We start from the raw sequence: 25,608 nt of genomic DNA on the forward strand, positions 1-25,608 counted from the left end.
GGGGAATTTAAAACAAATAATAGATTATTTAACACACAAAATACTGGAGGTTAAATAAATGACCGCTTTAAGTGTGGCTGTTAATAAAGCAACAAAGTAAGGTACTGAAAGGAAATAGTGGAAGAATTCAGTAGTTTCCTCCCAGCAGTCTCTGTGAAGAAAAAGTTTAATAACATCTCTAAAATTTGTTTAATGGGTACTAAAGAGGATAAACTGGTATAGAATGAGTTAGTGAAGCAGATACCTTGGATAATAAAATTCAGAATCAAGTTTTCACCCATCACTACAAGGAGCTTCATTTACCTTTTTATTTGCTAACAATTTATTTTATGTCCTTGAACTCTGGGGAAACTACCATCTCATTGGAGACAGCAGATAGTCCCAATGTTTACAAAGTATCTAGGAGAGAGACTTAAAATTGGACCTTTTAAAATCTAAGCAAAATACATTTGAGATGACATTTATGTACAACTTCATGATGTATTTGAAAAATTCATGGACTCTTGAAAGGTGAATCATGATGGGGAAACTAAAACTAATTGTAACTGTGAGCAATACTTGTAAAAAAAAAAAAAAGTATTTTAGGGTATATGGTATCTTGATTATGATGTTTACTGTACAGTCATTGCAAAATATAGATCAAGGTATTTTCAGGAAAAAAGTGAGAGTTTATTATTCTTATTTGTGGCTTTTTTCCCAAAGCAAAAACTTGAATCAGAAAAAGTAAGATAGCCAGCCTTGTAAGTATTGTTTGTGCCACCCACTGTATTTAGGGTGCTTCTATATTTAGGGGGAGTACCCTTCATCTTACGCTGCCCATATGACTTGTTTTATACTTTGAAAACATTTATTTTAATATGTTGAAAACTCATAATATTTTGAGTTGTAAGTGTGAAAGGGAATGCCAGTTTTATTCAGATGTATATTGTAGCCTTTTATTTTATTTAAAATGAATTTAGTAATGTTGTATTACACCATTGTGGGTTCAGCTTTGGTGGTTACGGTTTTAAGCTCAACAGAGTGAAAGTTATTTCTGCTACTTGCTTTAGATTTAGAGCCTTTAGGAACACAGAAAGAACATGATAGTGACCACACATACAGTTACAAGTACAAGGTTTGTTTTGTTTTACAACTTTATTAAAGTTACAATTAAGGTTATGATTACCCACGCATACAGAAATTCTATAAAGACCTATGCACAAGTTACCAATATAGCCATTCTCATATTCTTAAGGATATTCTTAGGGTTTGATGGATGCCTTGCCAATTTGCTCACTAGTAGAGGGTTGGTTTCTGCTGGAATTTTCCCGGAGGGAACTTAGTTTACCCAATTTGGTTTTCTTATTTGTATTGTGTTCCCCAAGAATATTGGGGTACCCTGTTTTTTATAAGATGGTTATAGTTTCTTTAGCATTTATGCCTGCAGTTAGGGCATGTGTTAGAACAATGTGACTATCGAGTGTTCTGTAGTCAAAATTACTCTTATGGTTAATTTTTTGCAGTACCACCCATTGGCACATCATTTTCCATAATCTTGTGGCATAGGGTTATTCTTTGGTCACTTACTTATGTCAAGCATTTTTAAGCCTATGGCCTCTCATGTCTAAGCTGTCATTTTACAGGCCTCAGTCTGTAGGCCTTGCATTTCAGTCTTTCTTAATACACACTTATTCCTTTTAACTACTAATCAATCTTATACTTTTATAATTCTACAACTTAAATCTATTTCGCATACAATGATTATATATGATATGACATGTTAGTTAATCATAACATCACACAATAAATGAATGATAAAATGAAGTAATTGGCTACAGCTTCCTCCCCCCCTTGACAGGGTGAGTATTGTGTTTAAAAAAAAAAAATAGAATTCATAGATTCATAGATTCATAGATTCTAGGACTGGAAGGGACCTCGAGAGGTCATCGAGTCCAGTCCCCTGCCTGCATGGCAGGACCAAATACTGTCTAGACCATCCAAGTAGTTGGTGATTTTAAAGGTGCTACCGCTTTGAAAATTTTGCTGTTTTTTGTAGAAGTTTGGCAAATGAGCTTCACTTGTTAAATCAGACTTCAGACTAAATTAGAATGTTGAAGTGGATTCTCCTGTAATGCTAATAAACATAAACAGGCTGACAGTGGACTTCAACCTTGAAGTGACATGATTGAACTTAGACCTACCAGTCTGGCATTAGGGTCACATATGTATAACATTAGAAAAATCCATATATTGTACGACACTACATTGTTCCCTACCCGATCTGGTTCAGAAAGCTGACAAGTTATTGAAATGAGCAAAAACCCTATTCTGGAGGGCAGGATTTTTGTCAGTTTCAATATTTTGATCCTGAGCAAGAATGTACAGCTAGGCAGAGAGGAGGGAAAACATCATTGTTACATTTTTTATATTACGATAGTGACCAAAAAGCCTTAATCAGGATTAAGGCCCCTTTCTACAAAGACATAGATGAAACAGCCTCTTGCCCTGAGGAGCTTGCAACCTTATTGTTGTGCTGTGTCTTCAAGTGTAAAAGACAATAGGAAGGAAGATGGTAGAGAGGAATGAGGGTATCATTAACGAGAACATGTGATTTCACATTGACTAACTCAGGCCCAAATTCTTCATTGGGACTATTCACATGGGACTATTCACATAAATAAAGTTACACCTGTAATTAAGGGTTTGCAGGATCAGGGCCTATATGCATAACTCAGAGGTTCTGAAATAAGCTAAAATGTTATATTAGTATTAATTAATTTAATCCACAGTCCTCACAGTGTTTTGCATAAGAGGACAAGTGTCTTTATCCCTATTTTGCAGATGTGGAAACTAAGGTACAGATAAGTGACTTCGTCAAGGTCATATATTGAGTCAGTGACAGTCTGAAGTAAAATCCTGGTCTTCTGACTCATAAATCGCGAAGATTAAGTCTCTCTCCTAGATACTTTGTAAACATTGGGACTATCTGCTGTCTCCAATGAGATGGTAGTTTCCCCAGAGTTCAAGGACATAAAATAAATTGTTAGCAAATAAAAAGGTAAATGAAGCTCCTTGTAGTGATGGGTGAAAACTTGATTCTGAATTTTATTATCCAAGGTATCTGCTTCACTAACTCATTCTATACCAGTTTATCCTCTTTAGTACCCATTAAACAAATTTTAGAGATGTTATTAAACTTCCAAGTTGAACTTCATGTCAGTTTTTTAAAGAATTTTCAGTGTATAATGATTAGAGTAATTCTTAACTTTATTTAAAGATTGTTGAGTTACAAAACATACTTGATAAGGAAGTCATTGATAATTATTGAAACTGAATGGGCAAACCAAAGTTTTTTGTTTTCCCCCCCACCTCACATTTTAAAGATAATGTACTTTACCATGTTTTGTAGTGCAGCCAGCCTTTTGAAGTTGTGATCTTGCAGTTGTCATAATACAGCAATTTAATTTAAACTTCTTTAGCAAGTCAGCATAGGAACAGGAAAAATAATTCTTGATACTAGGGAGTTATTAAACTACAGGAAGCAAAACCAAATTAGCTATTAATACTATAGATTACTTGACAGAAAAGTCAAGGAATTTATGGAATGTATAGATGGCTTGTTTTTGACTCTGGAACACAACTGAGGGCTTGTCTACACTTAAAATGCTGCAGCAGCGCATCTGCACCACTGCAGCTGTGCCACTGTAGCACTTGTTTCAGTGAAGACAATACGTATGCCAATGGGAGGGCTTCTCTTGTTGGCGTAGAACTCCATCTCTCCAAAAGTTCTCCTGTCGACATAATGCGCTCTATGCTGGGGGTTAGATAGGTTTAACTGCATTGTTTAGGGTTGTGAATTATTCACATCTCTGTGTGATGTAGTTATACCGACCTAGTTTCGTAGTGTAGACCAGAACGGATGCATAAAAAATACTAGTGAGATTTTATTCATTTGAAACACTGCTGACAATTTAGAAGAAATTCAGTTAGCTTCCTCCTAAATACACCTCTACCCTGATATAACGCGGCCCGATATAACACGAATTTAGATATAACGCGGTAAAGCAGTGCTCCGGGGGGGCGGGGCTGCGCACTCCGGCGGATCAAAGCAAGTTCGATATAACGCGGTTTCACCTATAATGTGGTAAGATTTTTTGGCTCCCGAGGACAGCGTTATAGAGGTGTACATCTAATTTTTTATGCACTTTCTTTGGTCTCTCCTTTCTAGCTATCTATAACCAAATCTCCCCACTATTTTTTTTTAATGTTACCTGAACTAAAATACTACAAAAACAGTTGTTACACCAGTGATTAATTATTTTATTTCTGTATATTCATTTTTTATGCTTAACATAATTAGTAACTAATTGCTGTATTCAGTGTCTTCAGGGTCAGATTGGGAAGAAAAAGCATAAATGATGTTCATTAAGTAGTTAATAGATAAGGTGCCAGTATATAATGCTCGAGAATATGTAGCATAGTTTCTGGGTTTTGTAGGACCAAAAAACCAGTGCACTGCAGATGGCTTCTTTTGTGCAGCTCTTTGATCATCTCTTAATAATATTCTCAAATTGCATGTTGGTGTCTAAATTTAAAAATACAGAAGTATTTTCAGTTTTGAAGGGAAGCTAAGATTTAACAGATCTGACTCAATTAAAAAAATGCAGAACTCAGTAATTTCAACTGCGCTTTAGGTAGATGGAAGTTTTAGCAACTTTCCTTTTGGAATTGCTTTGGCCTCTGATCTAACAAAGCGTCATGTTTCAGATCTTGGAGGATATGGATGGAGTGGAAATATTGTTTGATCTTCTGATATGAAGTGAAATTGATTAACACAATGAGATGCTATATAATGTTCTGCAGTATTCCAAATGAAAGAATCTAAAAAGGAGTAGGAACAAATGTCACTCTCACAAGAATTAGAAAGCCATAGTCTCTTATTACAGCCTTCCTTCCTTACTTGGAGTTTTCAGCTAGTGCCACAGACAGATATAATGAAATAATGTAATGCTCAAGATACTGTGGTAATGGCAGCCATTGTATAACACAAAATTCAGTAAAGACCTTTTTTATGGCAACTTTGACAGCATCTGTGGCTAGGCACACTGAAACTAGTGACTAGAAACTACTAGCATGTCAATACGCAGGCTTTGTTATTTTACATGGTTGGTGTTGGAAGAGATTGGTGTACATTTTCATCATTCTGTTAAAACCAACCAATATGCAAGACCTTATAAAACTGAAACAAAATTCCTGAGCATCATCTGATCGGGATTTGTGACTTGATGACACAAACAAACTTATTAGTTGGAACTATAGTTTGAGCAGAAAATGGCTGTCATGTCTGAGTGGGATGTTAGCATTTTAGTACTCATTGGGGAATCAAAGAGGGAGTAATAGACTTAAGGTCACTTCTTGAACAGGTAACTCCTAAACTTAATGCTGAACAGGCTTTGCTATACAAAGTTATTCCTCTGACCTGTATTCTGATATGGAGGATTCACATTAATAACCAACGTCCTGCTAGATGTCAACAAAATCTGTCTTTGTGGGCTAAAATGTAATGTTTTACCCAACAAAAGAGTTGAGGGATATTTAATGGTCAGCTAGTTGTGAAAGTTAGGAAATATGAGGAACTTGATTCTTCTGCCAGTCCAAGCAAAGCATGATGCAATTAGGGTGATTGGGTGTGACTAAAGAATGATAGGTTAACTATTTTTTAATAAGGGCTATAAAACCTTGTGCTTCCAGCCACAAACAAGCAAAAACCGTCCTCCATGGGTAGTTTATTCCATATTTTTCCACTATTGAGGTTTCTTGTAATCTCCTCTGAAGCATTTGGAACTGCATACAGGCAGGATACTGGACAAGATAATCTGAATATGGCAGGTGCTAATGATGATAGCGGGTTGGAGGCAGAAGTTCTTCATCTAGCAGTTTGGCCTAATTGAATAATTTAGCTGGGCAATATGAACTGTGGTCTCTACATTTCCCTGAACCCAGAGAAATCAGTGTAAATTATTCCCGTGCATAATGGCATGGCTGGAGACATGAGCAATGTTTGTCACATTTCTGTTAGTCCATAGCTAATATTTGCTTCTGTGTGAGGAAAGAGATATACCAACATTTTATATTTGGGGGTTCTCTTTATTCTAAGACAGTGGCTACTTCATTGTGAATTATATTTACGTCGGTGAGGTGGTGATGAGAAGGAAATGTAATAAACAGGCTACTTAAAGTTTACCAGGACACATTGCAATTAGCAAAACAACATTTTTCATATTTTACATTAGTATTCTTGGAAGAGAAAAATGGATGTCTTTCTAAAGTAAAATATTTGAGTTGGTATAATAAACCTTTGTCTAGTGAACAATCTCTTTAAGCTATTGTAAAAAATAGCAATTTGAATGGAAAATTATATTCTCTTTTAGCTGCTCTCAAGAGAACAGTGAACTGTTCAGATGTATGTGCTAACCATCCTAGCCATTTAAATTAATTTTATATTTTCACATTTTCTCTTTCTCACCAACATTTAATTAAAAATAAGATTTACACCAAAGAAAGAGGAAACAGCAGCCATTGTTTCTCTGAATTGAACCTTCTCTATTCAGATGTTTGACTATTTTGACACCATAGAAAATTCTTTAATTTTATCACAGCTAATTCCTGGATTTTCATCACTGCAAAATACTATAAAATGAATAGTGAAGACCAGAGATCAAATAAGTAGCTCATTTGAAAACCTTTTAAAAATACATTGGGGTTCTTTATATCATGTTTTAATACTAAGTGGAATAAGAAATGTAATGTAATTTATTTTTTGTTTAAAAAAATAAACCAGGTCATGTGTTATGGGTTTTTACAGTTTAACTCTTTGAATAAGGAGGGATAATGAGAAAAAAATTACTTGTCTCAAGCTGGTAGGCACTATATCTAGGCTAGCTCTATTTTAGTGCAGCTGAAATTCAAACATGAGAAAATTGCAGAAATTTACAATTCAATGTGTGTTTCATCAGGGAGAAATCCACAGATTGTTTTGACACTCAGTTAGAAATTCAGCATGAAGATGGACGTCTCATGAAATTTGCAGCTGCTGATTGAATTTATATTTCCATAAAGGCCATCAACAGTAGCAGCCTGCAGGGGAAGGGGAAGGAGGGGTGGGGGAGAAATGACAAAAAATGTGAGGCTAGCGCTTTTCCTCAGCCTTATAGTAGCAAATTACTTGTAATAAGGTCTTACGCTGACCAAGATTAAAGAAAAATATAGGGAGCCAGAAGGGAATAATTCTCAGTTTAATTGATTTGAACTAAAAATGTCTAAATTTGATATCTAAATATACATTTAGTCATTTGTAAAATAAGTAAAATGCAGCCACAAATCAGAAATGCCCTTAAATTGAAAATAAGACACTTACTCATAATTACAGAAGGTTCATCATACAGTTAATTTGATTTTATAATAATTTCCCAAGATAGAAGACAAATGTTACAGAAACTCACAAAAGTAGGTCGTCTTTATTGGAGAGAGGGGGGAGAATCTTACTTCACTATCTCTATAAAAAGCCCTGGATTTATTTTTCTGTGTAGCAACAATCATATATATATATATATATATATATATATATATATATATATATATATATATATATATATATATATATATATATATATATATATATTAAACAGTAGAAAAGAAAAACAAATACAAAATCAGAGCTATGATATTTAAATACTAACAAAACAATTAGTAAGGATTGCCATTTATATATGTGAGGTAAAAATAATTGAACAGATTTATTCTCTTTTCAGAACGTTAAATATGTTATTTTTATGCTATGTTTCCATAGAGAGGGGGGGAAAGTTAAATGTTTTATTAAATGTTGGCTTTTATGATAGATATATTGTCATTTATTATCATCCTTGAGAGAATATAATTCTCTTAACAGCCAAGTTTCAAAATACTCACATATTTCAAGACTACTAGAAAGTTAAATGTTTAGAAGTTTAGTTTTATCTCATTGCATAGGGATTTGTGTGTGTAACTCCCCATGCATAGTGAGGAGACTATACCCATAGGTTGTACTCTGAGGGCTTTACTCTGAAAAATACTGTAAAGGCCTGCAGCCATGCCTCCTTGTGCTGTACTCCTGTTAGATCTCGCAAGGGTCAGGATGAGCAATGTTTGGATAAGAGGCTTTCAGAAGGCACCTAGATGTTTTGGGAAGTGAGGATGATTCTCATTAGTCAGTGCTCTTTCTTCAGCATCTGTACCTAAACAGTACTCTAGCATGGCCTTAGAAGTATTGTGCAACTGAAGGTGTCCCCTTTTAAATAAGGTAGGACATTGGAAAACTTAGAGAGTCTAATCATTATAGTAACTGTAAGCACTTTTTATAAGGGTAGCCATTTTAACCCTAGTGTCCTGGCCAAATTCCAATTCTGGTAACTACATTTTGCCTGCCTCAGCTACCCCCTACAGAGTGTTGGAAACTGTATTCTTAACTTGCTGTCCTAAACTGTAGTTTAGTGGTAGTTTTCCCATGTTTCATTACAGTGTTTTGTTTCAGTGTGTTGAGATACATGATTCATATATGGTCTTGTATCTCAGTATAGCTTTTTAGCATTTTGAGATGCTTAAGAACAAATGGACCTGTATAAATATTAAAATGCAAAAACATACATTACCCTAACATTAATATTCTGACTCTAAATGCTCAAATAAGGAAAAGAAGATATAAAGAATTCAGGTTAACTCATCAGTATTGCTGAATTAATAGAAACTTAAAACTCGAAACTTTACTGTAATGTTAACATTGTGAATGTAAAATTTATATTTTCTGTATTTTATATATAAAACGGGAACATCTAGAGCTGTTAAATTAGAAGATTGTATACATTTTTAAAGTACCCTTCACCTGAAATTACTGTATTGTAGAGTTAAATAATTTCATAATTTGTTCTTTAATTGATCATAAGCTCCACATAAAAAAGGATGGAACAGAATCATTTGAAAGTGGTGGACCTCCCTTCTGCAGAGGCCAGAAGCTATGCAGGAACAGAAAAATTGCAATATAAAATCTTTCTACCCCGAAGTCTATATATAAAGAGAGGTTTCTACAGAGCTATTGGCTACAGTATGTAGTGCTGCAGTTAGTACTCAGATCCCGACATTAGAAAAGGTCACTACTACTATACATGCATGAAAATTGGATTTAAAACACTTAAACCTTCCTTAGTTTTTATTTATATATTATGCAAGGGCCTAGTCCTCCGTGAACTGCTTAACCTAAAAATTTCAAGCTGTTTTGTTCAACTGCTCTTGAGCTGTGTAAGCAAAAAAGGAAAGTCTATATATTTTTCATCTTTGCATAACTACAAAATGACATAAGAGAGTGATTTTTTTCTTTTCTTTTCGAGTTTGAACAATCCCTAGGCTGAATCAAGTGTAGAAAGTTTCAGTTCCCAAGCAGTGTTTAGTTGGCCCTCCACTGTCCCCTTTCCCTGGTCTTGGCAGCTTCAAGACCAGCAGAGACATCGCTCCAATGGTCTTGGCTCTGTGCAGTTTCTCCATTTTCCTCCCACTTTGATCCCAGCAGGGCCAACAGCAGCTAAGGATATGTCTGCATCGAAGCTTTAATCCAAAGCTTTTTGATGCACATCAGGTTAATTTGCAGTATACTAGTCTCACCAATAACATGCAAACAAAATGTCTGTTTTATTTTCAATTCACATTGTGTCAACACATGGCGGCAGTTTGCTGCAAACTGAGAGGTAGCGTTGCTGAGGGTTATCCATGGTCCTCTGTTTCACTGCTGAGCAGTGTGCATCCTGAGATTGTTTCCCTGTGAATTGTGGGAAGCTGGATGCATTCTTGTTTTTTTAAAATCCCATGTTTCCACTGTCTGCCCCACGCTTCCTTTCTGGGTGAGTTTATACCTTTTTCAAATTGCTGTCTGCCAGCATGGACCCAGCAAAACTCCACACCACTACAGCAACAAGTGCAAATACATTGAGGTTGCTTGGACTGTAATACAATAGTAAGTGCTGGATGAATTTGGCATTGCACTTTGCCTGTCGCACCACCAAGCAGATAATGAGGGAGCAGGAGCAGTTCCTTTGGCAGCAGGAAAACATTCTGAAGTGATGGCAGCAGGGTGAGGAGCTATGGGACAATGCCGAGCTGATGGAACTAAAGGACTGGATCATGGATCAGCTACAGTGCTGTTTCTGGGTCCAGGAAACCAACATGGATTGGTGAGAGGATCATTCTGCAGACCTTGGATGACTAGCAATGGCGGGAGACCTTCAGGATGGGGAGTGCTTCGTCTTTTGAGACTTGTGCAGAACTGACCCTGGAGCTGCAACGGCAGCGTACCAACATGTGGTGCTTCATGCTCATAGAGAAACGCGTTGTCATTGCCATCTGGAAGCTGGTCACAGCAGAATGCTAGTGGTCTATGGCCAATACATTTCGTGTGGGAAGATGAATGGTTGGAACCATTCCCATGCCAGTCTGCTTTGCTGTGGGTAAAGTACTGTCTAACTGGGTCACAGAGCTGTGTAGTACTCGGGAGATTATTGATGGCTTTGCACGCATGGTGTTCCCAGACTGTATTGGGGCAGTTGCTGGAACCCATGTGACTATCATTTCCTCCTCCTTCCCCTCCCTCACCCCTGCCAGGGTGCAGAATTTATGAGCAGAAAGGGTTACTCTATGGTGCTCCAAGGACTGGTAGACCACCACAGCAGGTTTATAGACATAACCGCAGGGTGGTCTGGGTCCACAATACTAGGATCTTTTGGTACTCCGTTCTATGTAAAATAATGAAGAAAGGACTGTTTACCCCCAGGACCATTGTGGATGTTAATGGTGTGGTGGTTGGACTGGTTATTATGGGAGAACCGTTTTATCCCCTAAAATTCTGGTTAATGAAGCCATATGCAGGCTGCTTGGACAGAAGGCAGGAACATTTTAACTGTCGCCTGAGCAGTTGCAGAATGGCAGTCAAATGAGCATTTGGATGTTTGAAAGGCAAGTGTTCCTGTTTATGAAATAGATTGGAAACAGCAGAAAAAAACATTCCGACCATTATAACTGCATGCTGTGTTCTGTATGATGTTTTGCAAGCAAGGGAGAAAGCCTTAATGAGTGGGAGGCTGAGGTGCAGAGACTTGCTCAGCAATTTCAGCGTCCAGCAAAGCGTCCCACAGAAAACACTGACACTCAGGGGAATATTGTGAGGAATGCCACATATTTTGAACCCGTGGAGGGGGATGGGTACATTGTAAGCACTGAAGTGTTGTGTAAGGGTGGCGGAAATGGAACATTCTCTATGTACTTTTGTTAAATGCTATGAATATATTTAAAGCTTTATTTAAAGGATTTTTTGAGTTAAATGCAACGATGACTCAATGAATGGATTTTAATTTTTTATTAGGAGACAGCAATAACAAAACCAAAAATAAAGCTTTAATCGAACCAGTGGAAAAATACAGTATTTTTGTAAAGCAAACCTTTAATTAAACAGCACAAAAAACTCCCAAACAAACGGAGAGTGCAACAGTACAAACAGAACAAGATGTGTGTATGCAGGGGAGAGGGGCTTAAAGTCACAGATGAGTATCCATCTTCCCTCTGCTGCCTCTTGTCAAAATTGTTGGGAGCGCTGCAAGGCTCCCAAGTGCTGAGTTCCCAAGAGCTGGTGTTCCTGGTGCCAAGAGGTTGATTCTGAGAGGGGCAGTGCCATTGCTAGCACTGCTGTGGGGGTACAGCAGAGAGAAGTTGCTGCTAGTCCAGTAGCCAGTATTGTCCAGGGGCTGAAGGACGTGGCTGGGAACCAAAGTAAGGGACTGCTGGCATAACAGGAGCATGTTTTGAAGGAGAGCATTCTGGTTCAGGAGAGCGTCCATGAGTTGCCTTGGCTATCACGATGCTGTTCTTGACCACTGCAATGCTATCCTTGGTCAATGTTATGATGTCCTGGGAGAGCTGCATTTCTTTCTCCCTCTGGGTCCTCATGTACTGCCTCTGCCTCTCAGCCAGGCTGGTTTTCCTCTGAGACTCTGCCATGAGTTCTGCAAACATTTAGTCCCGAGTGGTCTTTTTTTGCTCCCTCAGGTTTGCCAGTTTCCTAGTGGTCGATAGAAGGCATGTCCTTGACAGTCTGGCTGTTGCAGGTGCTATAGCTGTAGGGGATGGAAGGGGAAAAAAATCACTTATTGTTCATATTTCAGGAAGGCCATAACATTTTTTAAATTATATATGTGACTTTACCTCCCTGAGACTCTTCCCAATCTTGAGGGAAATCTCAGAGATAAGTGGTCTGAGTGTGAGGAGGTGCTGGATACATTGGGATTTCTGTTTCCTATTGATAGTGTTATGCTGTTCCCATTTTGGTTTTGCAATTTTATTTGTGTGGTGAAGGTGCTTCTGTGGTGTCTTAGGGCTTAAGGAGCGTTATGGGGGCACCAGGAGCTGAGCCAGATACTGATAATCTCTACATTTCCTTTTAGGCTGTCCTCACTCTCTAAGATTATTCTGAGGTGGGTGACTAGAAGGCAGAAACTGGTGTTATTCAAAAAGGCAAAAGGCACACCAGCAAAATATACTGTAAAGCTGTTCCCCAGGATAGTCTCTCTCAGACATGGGGAAGTGCAGAAAACAATAGATCGGGTCCTGCAATGATTGTCTGTTAGAAGACACAGGGCATTTGTATCTCGGGGGGCTTCAGGCTGGGGGGGTGGGGCTGAGGGATTCGGAGTGCGGGAGGGGGCTGCGGGTTGAGGCAGAGGGTTGGGGTGCAGGCAGGGGTATGGGCTCTGGGCTGGGGGTGTGGGCTCTGTGGTGGGGCTGAGGATGAGGGGTTCAGGGTATGTGTGGGGGCTCTGGGCTGGAGCAAAGGCTTGGGGTGCAGGGGGGGTGAGGGCTCCGGCTATGCAGGCTCTGGGATGGGACCTGGAGTTAGGTGATGAGTTTGGGGTGCAGGAGGGGGCTGTGGGTTGCGGGGGGCTGAGGGTTGGGGCGCAGGCTTACCTCAGGCGGCTCCCAGTCAGCAGGGCTAAGGCAGGCTCCCTGCTCCATGCTGCGCCCTAGAAGCGACCAGCAGGTCCGGCTCCTAGGTGGCGGGGGGGGGGGGGCGGGGGGGTAGAAGGTTCCACTCACTGCTCTTGCCCACAGGAACTGCCCTCCAGCTCCCATTGGTTGCAGTTCCTGGCCAACGGGAGTGCGGAGCTGATGCTTGGGGCCGGGGCAGCGCATGGAGTCCCGTGGCCCCCTCACCTAGGAACTAGACCTGCTGGCCACTTCCTGGACACAGCGTGGAGCCAGAACAGGCAGGGAGCCTGCTTTATCCCCGCTGCGTTGCCGACTGGACTTTTAACGCCCTGTCGGTGGTGCTGACTGGAGCCCCCAGGTTCCAGTCGAAAACCGGACGCCTGGCAACCCTAGGCTTCAGCACGTCATGTAGGCTAATTGCCTGGATGGTGCAGCTGCCATTTTGGAAATGTCCAGGGGAGCTGAAAGGACAGTAAGAGCCAACGGAGGGAGGCAGAGGCAGGATACTCAGAAGGGCTCCTATCTCACATCTGCCTACAATGGCTGCAGCCACAAGGCACCTGGAACCAAAGCCAGAACCCCAGTATAGCAAAATAATAATAAATACATTGTAAAGATAGGTACATACACGTGGAAGCTGCCTCCAGGGGATCTGCTTCTTTGGACCCAGCCTGGGTTTCTGGCTGGGACTCAGACTCGGACTGTGCAGGGCAGGAATCAGGGACTGCTGCCATGCAGGACTAGGGCTGGCTTTCCAGCTGGCTAGCATCAGGGTCCTGAGTCCCCAAAAGATCCTGGCTCTTGGGGGACAGCTTCTCTGGCATCCTGCTCATCGACCAGTATGTCTAGTCAGTTGTCCTTGGTGGGGAGACAGTGCGCAGGCAGCAAGCTCCACACGGTGTCTGGGATGGGCTGTACAAAAATTGTGTAGACTCCTATCCAGTTCATCAGTCATGGACAGGTCACATATCCCCTGCCAGACTGGCTCCTTTTGTCCCTTGTATCAATACATTTTTTCCTAAGCTGCTTGCTCTTTTTCCAGCACTGGTTGGCATCCAGGTTGTGACCCCCATAGACTTTAGGGTCAGAAGGGACCATCGTGGTTATCTAGTCTGACCTACTGTACATTGCAGGCCACAGAACCTCACCCACCCATTTCTGTAATAGACCAGTAATCTCTGGCTGAATTACTGAAGTCCTCAAATCATGATTTAAAGACCTTCAAGTTACAGAGAATTCACCATTTACGCTGAGGAAGCCCCCTCCCCCCCCCCCCCCCCCCCAAGGATCTCTGCCAATCTGACTTGGGGAAAATTCCTTCCTGACTCCAAATATGGCAGTCAGTTAGACCCTGAGCATGTGGGCAAGACCCACCAGGCAGATACCTGGGAAAGAATTTTCTATAGTAACCTAGAGCCCTCCCCATCTAGGATCCCGTCTCCAGTGGTTGGGGAGTTTTGCTACTGGCAGTCACCGAGGGGCCACATGCCATTATAGGCAGTCCCATCATACCATCCCGTCCATAAATTTATCAAGCTCAATCCTGAAGCCAATTTGTTTTTTTGCCCCCACTGCTCCCTTTGGAAGGCTGTTCCAGAACTTCACTCCTCTGATGCTTAGAAACCTTTGCCTAATTTTGAGCCTAAACTTGTTGATGGCCACTTTATAGCCATTTATTCTTGTGTCCACATTGGCGCTTAACTTAAATAACTCCCTCCCTGGTATTTATCCTTCTGATGTATTTATAGAAAGCAGTAATGTCTCCCTTCAGCCTTCTTTTGGTTAGCTAAACAAGTCAACCTCTTTGAGTCTCCTCTCATAAGGTAGGTTTTCCATCCCTTGGATCATCCTAGTAGCCCTTCTCTGCACCTGTTCCAGTTTTAATTCATCTTTCTTAAACGGAGACCAGAATTGCACACAGTATTCCAGAGGAGGTCTCACCAGTGCCTTGTATAATGGTACGAACACTTCCCTGTCTCTACTGGAAGTGCCTCACCTGATGCATCCTAGGACTGCTTTAGCCTTTGCAGTGTCCATAAAAAGGTCTTCACTCCAGTGGCTGGCCACAAGAGCTTCCTTAACCCAGATAACGATAAGATCCAGGGTTTCAGCATGGCTCTAGGCAGCTGGGTGAAACATGTTGTGGGGCTTCTGGAATAATATTGTGGTTGTATTCTGGGATCCAGGGGAAAATGGGCAAAATCTGGCTTCATGTCAGCTTTTTTAACGGGGGAAGGGGTTGGGGTTATCATCCTGGGAACTTGACACCAGAACAGCAGTGGGCACACACTTCAAAAGCCTGGTTTGTAATAGTTGACCTGCAAAAGCATTGTGGGACGGCCATTGGAAGCATGCAAAAAGTGGTGTGCAGCAATTGCATCCACATGAGCAATAGACTGAACTAATTAAATTTGGAACAAACCTAGACCACTTTGCAAAAGGATTCCAGACTTAATAATAAATGCAGTTAGTGAGCAGTGATGGATTGCATTGTATGTACGCAAGCATTTTCAAACCATATTAACTCAATTTGATCTGGTTTAAACCTCCATGTATGCAAACTTTTAGACGTACTGTAGTTTTGCTCATCTCTGTTTTGTTGGAACAAGCCCTAAATAATATGTGGGACACAACTCAGTTTAAGAATGCAAACCTTACTTTAAAAGTTTCTTTAAAATAATTTAAGATTTAAAATGAGATCTGGCAAGACTTCTCAGCTACTTGAAAATTAAAGTTAAATCCTGTTAGCCCTGAACGACTAAATTATTGTTTTTGATTTGTGTTATGATTCAGAAAATAAAATAATTATGGGTTACCTTGAAAATATCTGCTTTTCTTTGAGCTCAAACAGCTAAAGACTTTCATTTCTTAAATATATCTCATGATTGTCATTACATAATCTGTATCCAGTTGATGTCTATTAATCATGACTCCTGCAAACTACTAATTCAGAATTACTAAATATTTTGCTAACTCATACAACAATAACATTCATTATGCTTATATAAGCAGTAATATTGCATGTCATTAATCATACTTTAAATCTATTTCCTATCATCAATAAAACTAGAATTGTAATTAATTTCAGGAGTCATTAAGCAAAAAGAGCAGATCAGAAATATTTGTGTATATATAAATGTGTATATTGTGTGCAAATAAATTCCAAATTAAATAAAAATTTATAGTGAATGATTATGCTAGGAAACAGGTTTCAGAGTGGTAGCCGTCTTAGACTGGGAGTGGATGGGTCATTACACAAACTAAAAACTACTTCCCCATGCTAATTTTCCCCCTACTGTTACTCACACCTTCTTGTCAACTGTTTGAAATGGGCCATCCTGATTATCACAACAAAAGTGTTTTTTCTCCTGCTAATAATAGCCCACCTTAATTGATTTGTCTCGTTAGAGTTGGTATGGCAACCCCCATCTTTTCATGTTCTCTGTGTGTATATATGTATATCTTCCTACTATATTTTCCACTCCATGCATCTGATGAAGTGGGTTTTAACCCATGAAAACTTATGCCCAAATAAATTTGTTAGTCTCTAAGGTGCCACAAGTACTCCTGTTCTTTATGCTAGGGAAGTTTTCATTGTACTCACAGATAGTATGAACTATTTTGTTGTTTTTTCAGATAGTGCGTTCAATGTCAAATCAGTGACACAACAATATACCATATTTGCACCATAACTAACATATAGCTATAGTGCGATGTGGAATACTCTGACGTTATTTTTAGGCTTGGAAAAATTCAATTGTATTTCTAATTTTGAAGGTTACTATCAATTTTTATTTTAAAGATATTTTTAACTATTTTTACAATTGTTGGAAATTGGGGGGCAGGGGGGGATAGGGCTAGGGCAGCACTGATAGTGGGATCCCAGCACTCACAGCAGGGCTGCAAGGAGGAGGGCAGTCCCTGGCTGCGTGGAGCTTGCTGAACAGTTCCTGCCCAGGGATAATTCCTGCACTCCTGACTGGTGAGTGAGTGAGCGGGAATGTTTACAGTGGAGCTGCAGATGGTTCCCTGCACAGCTGCAGGGTCATTGATGTGGGGAAGGTTATGGTCCTGGTGGGGAAAAGCAGACACTCCCCCCTCCCCTCCCCTTCCACACACACACACACCAGGCCTGTGAGAAGCAAGACAAAGATGAGTTTCCAGTTGCAGTGGAGGCTACCCCCCTGCTGAATTGCTGTCCCTAGTGAGGAGCCATATGGTAGTTGGGTGGCCTATCCTGCGGCCCAGGACTTGTGCTCCTCCTTGCAGCCCTGGCTGGGTGTCTCTGCTCTGACCTGTTAAGATCTCAGTCTTCCCCACACTTTGTGCCTTGGTTTTGGGTGTCACCAGCCCTGCAGCAGCACAGGAAGCCTTCTGCAGCCCCACTGTCATGGACATGAGTGAGCAGGACCATGAGTGGGGTTTCAAAAGGCTCCAGGTGACACCTGATCCCTGCAGCTTCAAGCGGGAGAGGCTGTTAGTGCTGTGGAATGGTGTTGCTGATACTGCAGTGTTGTTACTGCTGCCAGTGTTGCTGTTCTAGGAGTGCCAATGTCAACTACACTAGCACGCAGTGCAGCATGTTAATTCAGCAAACCTCCATGTTATTCATAAGAAAGACCACAGGCTTGGTTTGGTGGTGAAGGTGCTTAGCCAGGTTTATTATCGACAAAGCATGGTACTTGTGCCCCATAAATGCTACAGGTACACTAACACATGTATGTCTGCGACAATGATACCAATTCCGTCAGGACACCAGATCCTGTCCCCTAGGCTAGCACAAAGTTGACCCTCCTATGACTTCTCCTTTTTATTCATTGATATAAACTAGTTACGAATGTAAGCAGAGTCAGGATGAGCTCTACCCTGACATCTGGTGGTGGATTATGGCGAGTGTGGGAAAGAACTCCAGGGGCTGATCTTATTTGCATAGGCACACCCACCCGCCTGGCATGAGACAACAGCAACTGATAGTGGTTACTTTGGATGGGGTGGGATCCCCAGTTTCTCTGTTATTGGGGCAGGAGGAATAAAGTGTTACCCTGATTATATGAATCAAGGACAGTGAAACTGTTTTATGACAGAGTGTCTCACCATCACCTAAGTAGCACTTGCTAGACAAGGGACATGGGTTCCTCAACCCAGTGAATTGAGAGATGATGGGGACAGGTATTTGTACCTGATGGTATGGGTCCCTTTGAGGGCTCAAAACACCACTTGCACCACCTTCTCTCTCCACTGTTGAATGTCAGAACTAACTTTGATTCCATTAGCAGTCTAGTTGCAGGCTGCTGAGCTGAATTCACTTTGGGCCAATGGTGCAACAGAACTGGGGCTCTCCTACTACGAGCTGAAATCACAAAAGAGCTAAAGTTACTAAGAGCTGAGATCACTGAGTGCTGTGTTAACTAGTGAGGGAGCCTGAAGCTATATTGCTAAGCGGCTGGCGGAGCAATTTGCAGGGACGGCTGGAGGCGCAGCGAGCGGCATGGATGGAGCCTTGCGGGGACGGTTGGAGCGGCTCACAGGTTGGTGAGCGGAACCATTTGCAGGGATGGCTGGAGCGGAGTGGAGCAGCTCGTAGAGCAGATCAGTTTGTGGGACGGCAGGAAGTGGACTGGCTCATGGTGAAGGCTGCGGCGGAAGCCCACGGAGAGATGGCCAGCCGGCCTCGGATCACGTAAGGTGCCCCTTAACACCCTGTGTGCCCCCCCTTTTACTCTGGGGCTGCACTGACCAGGGACAGAGACTTTGGGGTCTGTTGGACCCAAGAGACTTTGGGGGTGTTGGACTTTGAGGACTCTGGGTGATTTTTGGGTTGCTGGATTCAAGAACCAAAGGGAAAGGACACGGCCCAATTTGCTGGGGTGGGTCTTTTGCTCATGGTTTGTATTATGAATCCTGTTTGTGGTATTTTTTCCAATTTAATGCTGATGTCGTTTACCTCATGTTACCAAATATTTTCTGCTACACTCCAACTCCGTGCTTGCGAGAGGGGAAGTATTGCCTCTTAGAGGCGCCCAGGGGGTGGTATGTAATTGTCCCAGGTCACTGGGTGGGGGGCTCAAGCTGGTTTTGCATTGCGTTATTGAAACGGAACCCTTAGATACAGAACCTGGCCCTTGTTGCTGCCAACTTAGATGGGCAGAAGGGTTACACGTATTACACTCCAGAAGTTGTCAGTTACAATCCTTATCCATGGGTGGTGGGTAGGGGAGGCTGGGGGAGGCTGAACCTCTCCCCAGAGAGCCAGGCATGTCCCCGCCCACACTCCGCCCCCAGGGCTCTGCTTTGGTGGTGCCACTGGGCTCCAGGGGCTGGGGCCACACCGCCCGTCTTCCCGTGGCTGGGGAGGCTGCAGCAGTGCTGCTGTGCGCTCTCCCTCCCGGTGCTCCAGGGCAGAGGGTAGCGGGCGGGGCTGGCGGCCGCCGTGGGAGGGCTCTGTGTTCCGGGGCACATGGAAGAAGGGGTGGGGCCTCAGGCAGAAGGGGCGGGGCTGGGGGCTAGCCTCCCCCAGCCAGAGGTTCACAAGCCGCCCATGCCCTTATCCCTGTACCTGCTTGTTCGAACCAAACATCCTTATTCATTATCCTGTCATGCTATCCTTATCTTACGAGGTGTCGGTGTGTTCTTGTACCATCTCTTGGAAGTTTGTTTTCACAGTTACTTGAGAGATCTGTGTGTTTTTTGTACCATCCTCTACAGTCAGGATTGTGCTTTCTTGGTGTTAGTTAATGCCCAGTGTGGTGGTGTTTTGCCAAGGCCTGGCCTACTCTGATTTACAGCCTTTGGTTCACACTGTTAGTTATGCTTGGAGCTCCAGCAAGGCCTACAGACGCTACAGTCTGACTCACTGTTACTGATCAACATTTTTCATCTATTTCAGTGTTTCAGCTGAAATCGATGTTTACCGACATCAATTTAAAGTGAATTCTGCCCAGCCTAATTATATATAACACTTTGAGGTATATAGTATTATAACATGGCATTTGTTTCTCATGGAAAAATGAGGTTAAAAATCCATCTTTATATCCAGGTCTGAATAAAATATTTGTAAAACAGAAATCCAAAATTTAAACAGTTATAGCTGAATCTTTTCTCCTGTTTATTTCCCCTATACCAGTGGTTCTCAACCAGGGATACGCCTACTCCTGGGGGTACGTAGAGGTCTTCCAAGAGGTACATCAACTCATCTAGATATTTGCCTCGTGCTACAACAGGCTACATAAAAAGCACTAGCAAAGTCAGTACAAACTAAAATTTCATAGACAATGATTTGTTTATACTGCTCTGTATAGCATACACTGAAATGTAAATACAATTTTATATTCCAATTGATTTATTTTATAATTGTATAGTAAAAATGAGAAAGTAAGCATTTTTTCAGTAATAGTGTGCTGTGACACTTTTTTGTATTTTTCATGTCTGATTTTGTAAGTTTTTAAGTGAGGTGAAACTTGGGAGTACACAAAACAAATCAGACTCTTGAGAGGAGTACAGTGGTCTGGAATAGTTGAGAGCCCCTTCCCTATACTGTAGGCTTAAAACGTGGTGAAAGTGTTAAATTGTTTTGGTGTTTGCTTATGTTTGTAGCTGCCTACCCAGGATCGTCAAAGGAATCACTGAAATGTACTCAGTACTGTATAGTAATTATATTAACTATGGAGGAATAGATGAGTGGTCTATTTCTTTGAGTAGACACCAGGAAAAAATCTAAATTTATTAAAGGCACAAATGCATCATACCCTGGAATTACTATCCAGAACTGTCTTGGAACCCCTCACAATTATGTTTTCTTTTTGATGTGGTGAACATCTGTGGCTTACTGACAATAATTGCAGTGTGGGGGATACCCAAGTTGAAAGCGACTATATTGAACAGAAATGTAAGCTTTGAAGTTTGAAAAGCTGACTATAAGGAGCAAATACACTTTAGTTCATCAGTATAATAAGTGTTCAGAACATAATATCAAGATTTTGGTACTCAGTTCTTGGGTTTCTAAATCTTGATGTTTAACTGGTATTTTAAATCTTTCATTAACTGTCCTCAAAAGGAGATCAATATTGCATGAATGGTAATGTTGGGGTGGAAAGGAGGTGGTGGTCTGAACAGGTTATGAGGGTGCTAGTTCTAAGCTGAGGCTGTGATTTCTTTTGATTACAAGTTCATCCCCACTGGGTGGTGGTTTGAAGTGCCAATCTTCTAAAAGGGTAAATGGGATGACCAAGGTAATTACAAGTTGTGATGGGGCACACTCACCTCTTGTGAGCTCCTCCTGTCAGTTTGGTGCGAACCTGCACTCCTTCTCTCTCTCTCTCTCTGCTCCCGGCACACCCTGTCCGCTGTTAACCTCATCAGGTGGGGCTTCAGTGAGCCAGCCCTCCAGCCAAGCCACACATACTCAATATGAACGAATAAACCCTTTCGGGGTGAGAGGTTTAACTGGGTATATCCCAGTTACTTTGCTAAAGTTTTTAGCTCTGTCTCTAGGCTCAGTCCTCAGCCCCTTCTGGACTAGCTTTAAGTCCATGCCTGCCCTGATATAGAGCAATGCCCCCAGGGCTTTCTCCTTGGAGACTCTTTGCCTTATTGGGTCTTATTGCCACAGCTCTCCAGCCAGGTCTTCTTCAAGTTCAGTCTTCTTCCAGGGGGTAACAAAATGCAACAAATGGTTGGCCCTCTGCAGGGACTTCAGCCCCATCCCTGAGCCCTTTAAATTCCAGCCCAGTGCTTGGGCTTCTAACAAAATGTGTACCCTTCTCAGGGCTTTGGCCACTTTGCCAGTAGCCAGTGAGGGGACCCGGGCCCACCCACTACTCCGGGTCCCAACCCAGGCACCCTACAAGTAGCAGCCATGTGCTGCTTCCTTTTATAGTTGTTGATGCTATTCCCTGCGTCACTTCCCACGTAGCCACTTTCTCTTCACCCTTACCTCAGGGCTGAAGTTCTCCACTCCTCTCCTTCCTCACCAAATGCCAATGCCACCAGAACCCATCTTCTGGTTCTCCCTTGAGCTCCAGCTAGGAGCACCTTTTCTTACTGCTCTGGTCCCAGCCAGGAACTGACCTGCCCAAGCCCCGGATCTCCTTTTAACTGAGCCTGCTGGGCACTGATAGGCTGCTTCCCTGCATCCTTTCTAGGGAGGCCTGAGGGACTCACCTTCACTGCTCCTTTTCTGTCGTGTGGTAGGACCGTGAGGCCTCCAGCAGGGGGCCTCAAAGGGACCAGTAAACCCTGCCACACAGGCCTATCAGTCTGACATTGATTCTGGGCAAGATAATAGAGCCGTTGATACGGGACTTGAAAAATAAAGAATTAAAGGAGGATAATGTAATTAATGCCAATCTACATGGGTTTATGGAAACTAGATCCTGTCAAACTTAACATACCTTGTTTTGATGAGATTACAAGTTTGTTTGATAACAGTAATAGTGTTCATGTAGTAGACTTCTGTAAGACATTTGACTTGATACCTTTGATGCAGTGGTGGTTCGTTACTCTGTCAGCAGCTCTTGTCAGACCAACTCGCTGTGGGTATAATCTGTATATAAAAGGTATAATGTAATATGTCATTGGAAAACTAAACTCACTGATCACTAATATTCTTCTGTGATGTACATACAGGGTGTGTACAAAGAGTTATGGATATGTGCTAAAATTGTTTGGTTTTTCAAGCAGTGAATAAGCACAGTGTACCCTAGACAAAGGAATGTGTATTTGTTTTTCTGTCCATCCTGGTCATCAGGCAGAGACAATAAAGGACCATTTATATATCAGGTAAACAAAGCTATCAAGCTAACAAGCAGAGAAAAAAACAGCATGATGTCTACACCCCAGCAGGAAAGAGAAACTTTATCAGGGCTATAAATATAGGGGGTCTGAATCTCATAAGAAAATAAGAATGGCCATAGTAATTCACACCAATGTTCCATCTAGCCTAGTATCCTATCTTCTGACAGTGGCTGGTGCTAGATGCTTCGGAGAGAATGAACAGGGCAATTTATCAAGTGATCCATCCCCAGTCGTCCAGTCCCAGCTTCTGGCAGTCAGAGGTCTAGGACACCCAGAGCATGGAGTTGCATCCCTGACCATCTTGGCTAATAGCCATTGATGGACCTATCCTCCATGAACGTATCTAATTCTTTTTTGAACCCAGTTATATTTTTGGCCTTCACAACATCCCCTGGCAACAAGTTCCACATGTGGACTGTGCATTGTGTGAAAAAGTACTTCCTTTTGTTTGTTTTAAACCTGCTGCTTATTAATTTCATTGGGTGACCCCTGGTTTTGTGTTGTAAAGTGGTACCACTTCCCTATTCGCTATCTCCATACCATTCATGATTTTATAGATCTCTTTCATATCCCCCCTTAACAGGTGTCTCTTTTCTAAACTGTACAATCCCAGTCTTTTTAGTGTTTCCTCATATGGAAGCTGTTCCATATCCCTAATCATTTTTCTTACCCTTTTTGGTTTTTTTTCCAATTCTAATATCCTTTTCTGAGACGGGGCAACTAGAACTGCATGCAGTATTCAAGGTGTGGGAGTACCATGGATTTATATAGTGGAATTATGATATTTTTGTCTTATTATCTATCCCTTTCCTAATCGTTCCTAACATTGGCTTTTTATACTGCTGCTGCATTTTAAGTGGTTGTTTTCAAATATATCCACAATGACTCAGATCTCTTTCTTGAGTGGTAACAGCTAATTTAGACCCCACCATTTTGTATGTAGAGTTGGGATTATGTTTTCCAATGTGCATTACTTTGCACTTTTCAACACTGAATTTCATCTGCCATTTTGTTGCCTGGTCACCCACTTTTGTGAGATCCCTGGTCACTCAATTACAGACCTAAAAGTCCCAATTCTCCAACAAAAAACCCTCAAAAACAGACTTCAACTAGAAACTGCAGAACTGGAATTAATTTGCAAACTGGACACCATTAAACTAGGCTTGAATAAAGACTGGGAGTGGATGGGTCATCACACAAAATAAAAACTATTTTTCCATGCTAATTTTTCCCCTACTGTTACTCACACCTTCTTGTCAACTGTTTGAAATGGGCCATCCTGATTATCACAACAAAAGTTTTTTTCTCCTGCTGATAATAGCCCACCTTAATTGATTAGTCTCGTTAGCGTTAGTATGGCAACCCCCATTTTTTTGTGTTCTCTGTGTGTGTATATATATATCATCCTACTGTATTTTCCACTGCATGCATCCGATGAAGTGGGTTTTAGCCCACAAAAGCTTATGCCCAAATAAATTTGTTAGTCTCTAAGGCGCCACAAGTACTCCTAGTTCTTTTTGCTGATACAGACTAACACGGCTATCACTCTGAAACCTGAGATCCCTTTGTAACTCTTCACAGTCAGCTTTGGGCTTAACTATCTTGTGTAATTTGTATCATCTGTAAACTTTGTCACCTCACGGTTTACACCTTTTTTCCAGATCATTTATGAATATGTTGAACAGCACTGGCCCCAGTACAGATCCTTGGGGACCTCTCTCCACTGTGAAAACTTATTATTTATTTCTACCCTTTGTTTCCTACCATTTAACCAGTTACTGGTCCATGAGAAAGATCCTTCCCTCTTACCCCATGACTGCCTACTTTGCTTAGAGCCTTTGGTGAGGATCCTTGTCAAAGACTTTCTGAAACTCTAAGTCCACTACATCAACTGGCTCACTTGTCCACATGCTTGTTGACCCCCTCAAAGAATTCTGATTGGTGAAGTATGATTTCCTTTTACAAAAGCCATGTTGACTGTGTGCCTGATAATTCTGTTCTTTACTATCATTTCAACCAGTTTGCCTGGTACGGAAGTTAGGCTGTAATTGCCAGGATCGCCTTTGGAACCTTCTTTAAAAATCCGTGTCACATTAGTTATCCACCAGTCATTTGGTACAGAGGTTGATTTAAGTGATGGGTTACATACCACAGTTAATAGTTCTGCTATTTCAGATTGTCCAGTGGCCCCCCACTCATTGTTTGGCATGCTTCCTGGTTCTGGTATACTTAAAAACTAATAGGAAACTTTTTTGTCTCTTTTGCCAGTTGTTCTTCAACTCTTCTTCAAGCCTCAAATGATGATTGAATCAGCTGATTGTATACAGTATTACTGAATTATAAATGTGTATCAAATAAAGTCTTTTTCGAAAGCTAATGGCACACTGGTGAATAATATTGTAAAATATATATATTAATACTGTATGAGGAATTATGAATATTCACTGATATTATGTTTAAAGTCTGTGACCAAAAAAAAAGGAGAAACAGGTTTTCTCCCAGACAGTAGGGAAGGCAGCTATCTACCTGTCTACAATGAAATTAAGCAAGGTGTGATCAAAAACAATGGAAACCCCATTTATATATAAATCCACAGGGTGGTGAGACATCTCCAGGAAGGGCAGAACAGCATGAAATTGTCCTGAGTTGTGGACCAAAACAGTGAGTTTGGAAAGATAGAGAGAAGAAGCCATCTTGGTATCCATCACTAGACAGACTCCAGTGGCCAGAGCTTTCTGCAAGGTGAGGAAGATGGATCCTTCAGACAAGGAGGTTGCAGTG

The 25,608-nt window shown here is 41.4% G+C and overlaps 1 protein-coding gene across 2 annotated transcripts in view; it reads left to right on the forward strand.

Moving 5' to 3' along the window:
* NDUFAF2 (NADH:ubiquinone oxidoreductase complex assembly factor 2) overlaps positions 1 to 25,608 on the forward strand; it is a 135,962-nt gene that overhangs the window by 36,994 nt on the left and 73,360 nt on the right. The window lies entirely within an intron of this gene.

This window comes from Chrysemys picta, chromosome 6, assembly GCF_011386835.1.
Source record: "Chrysemys picta bellii isolate R12L10 chromosome 6, ASM1138683v2, whole genome shotgun sequence".
In the NCBI taxonomy this organism is placed as follows: Eukaryota; Metazoa; Chordata; order Testudines; family Emydidae; genus Chrysemys; species Chrysemys picta.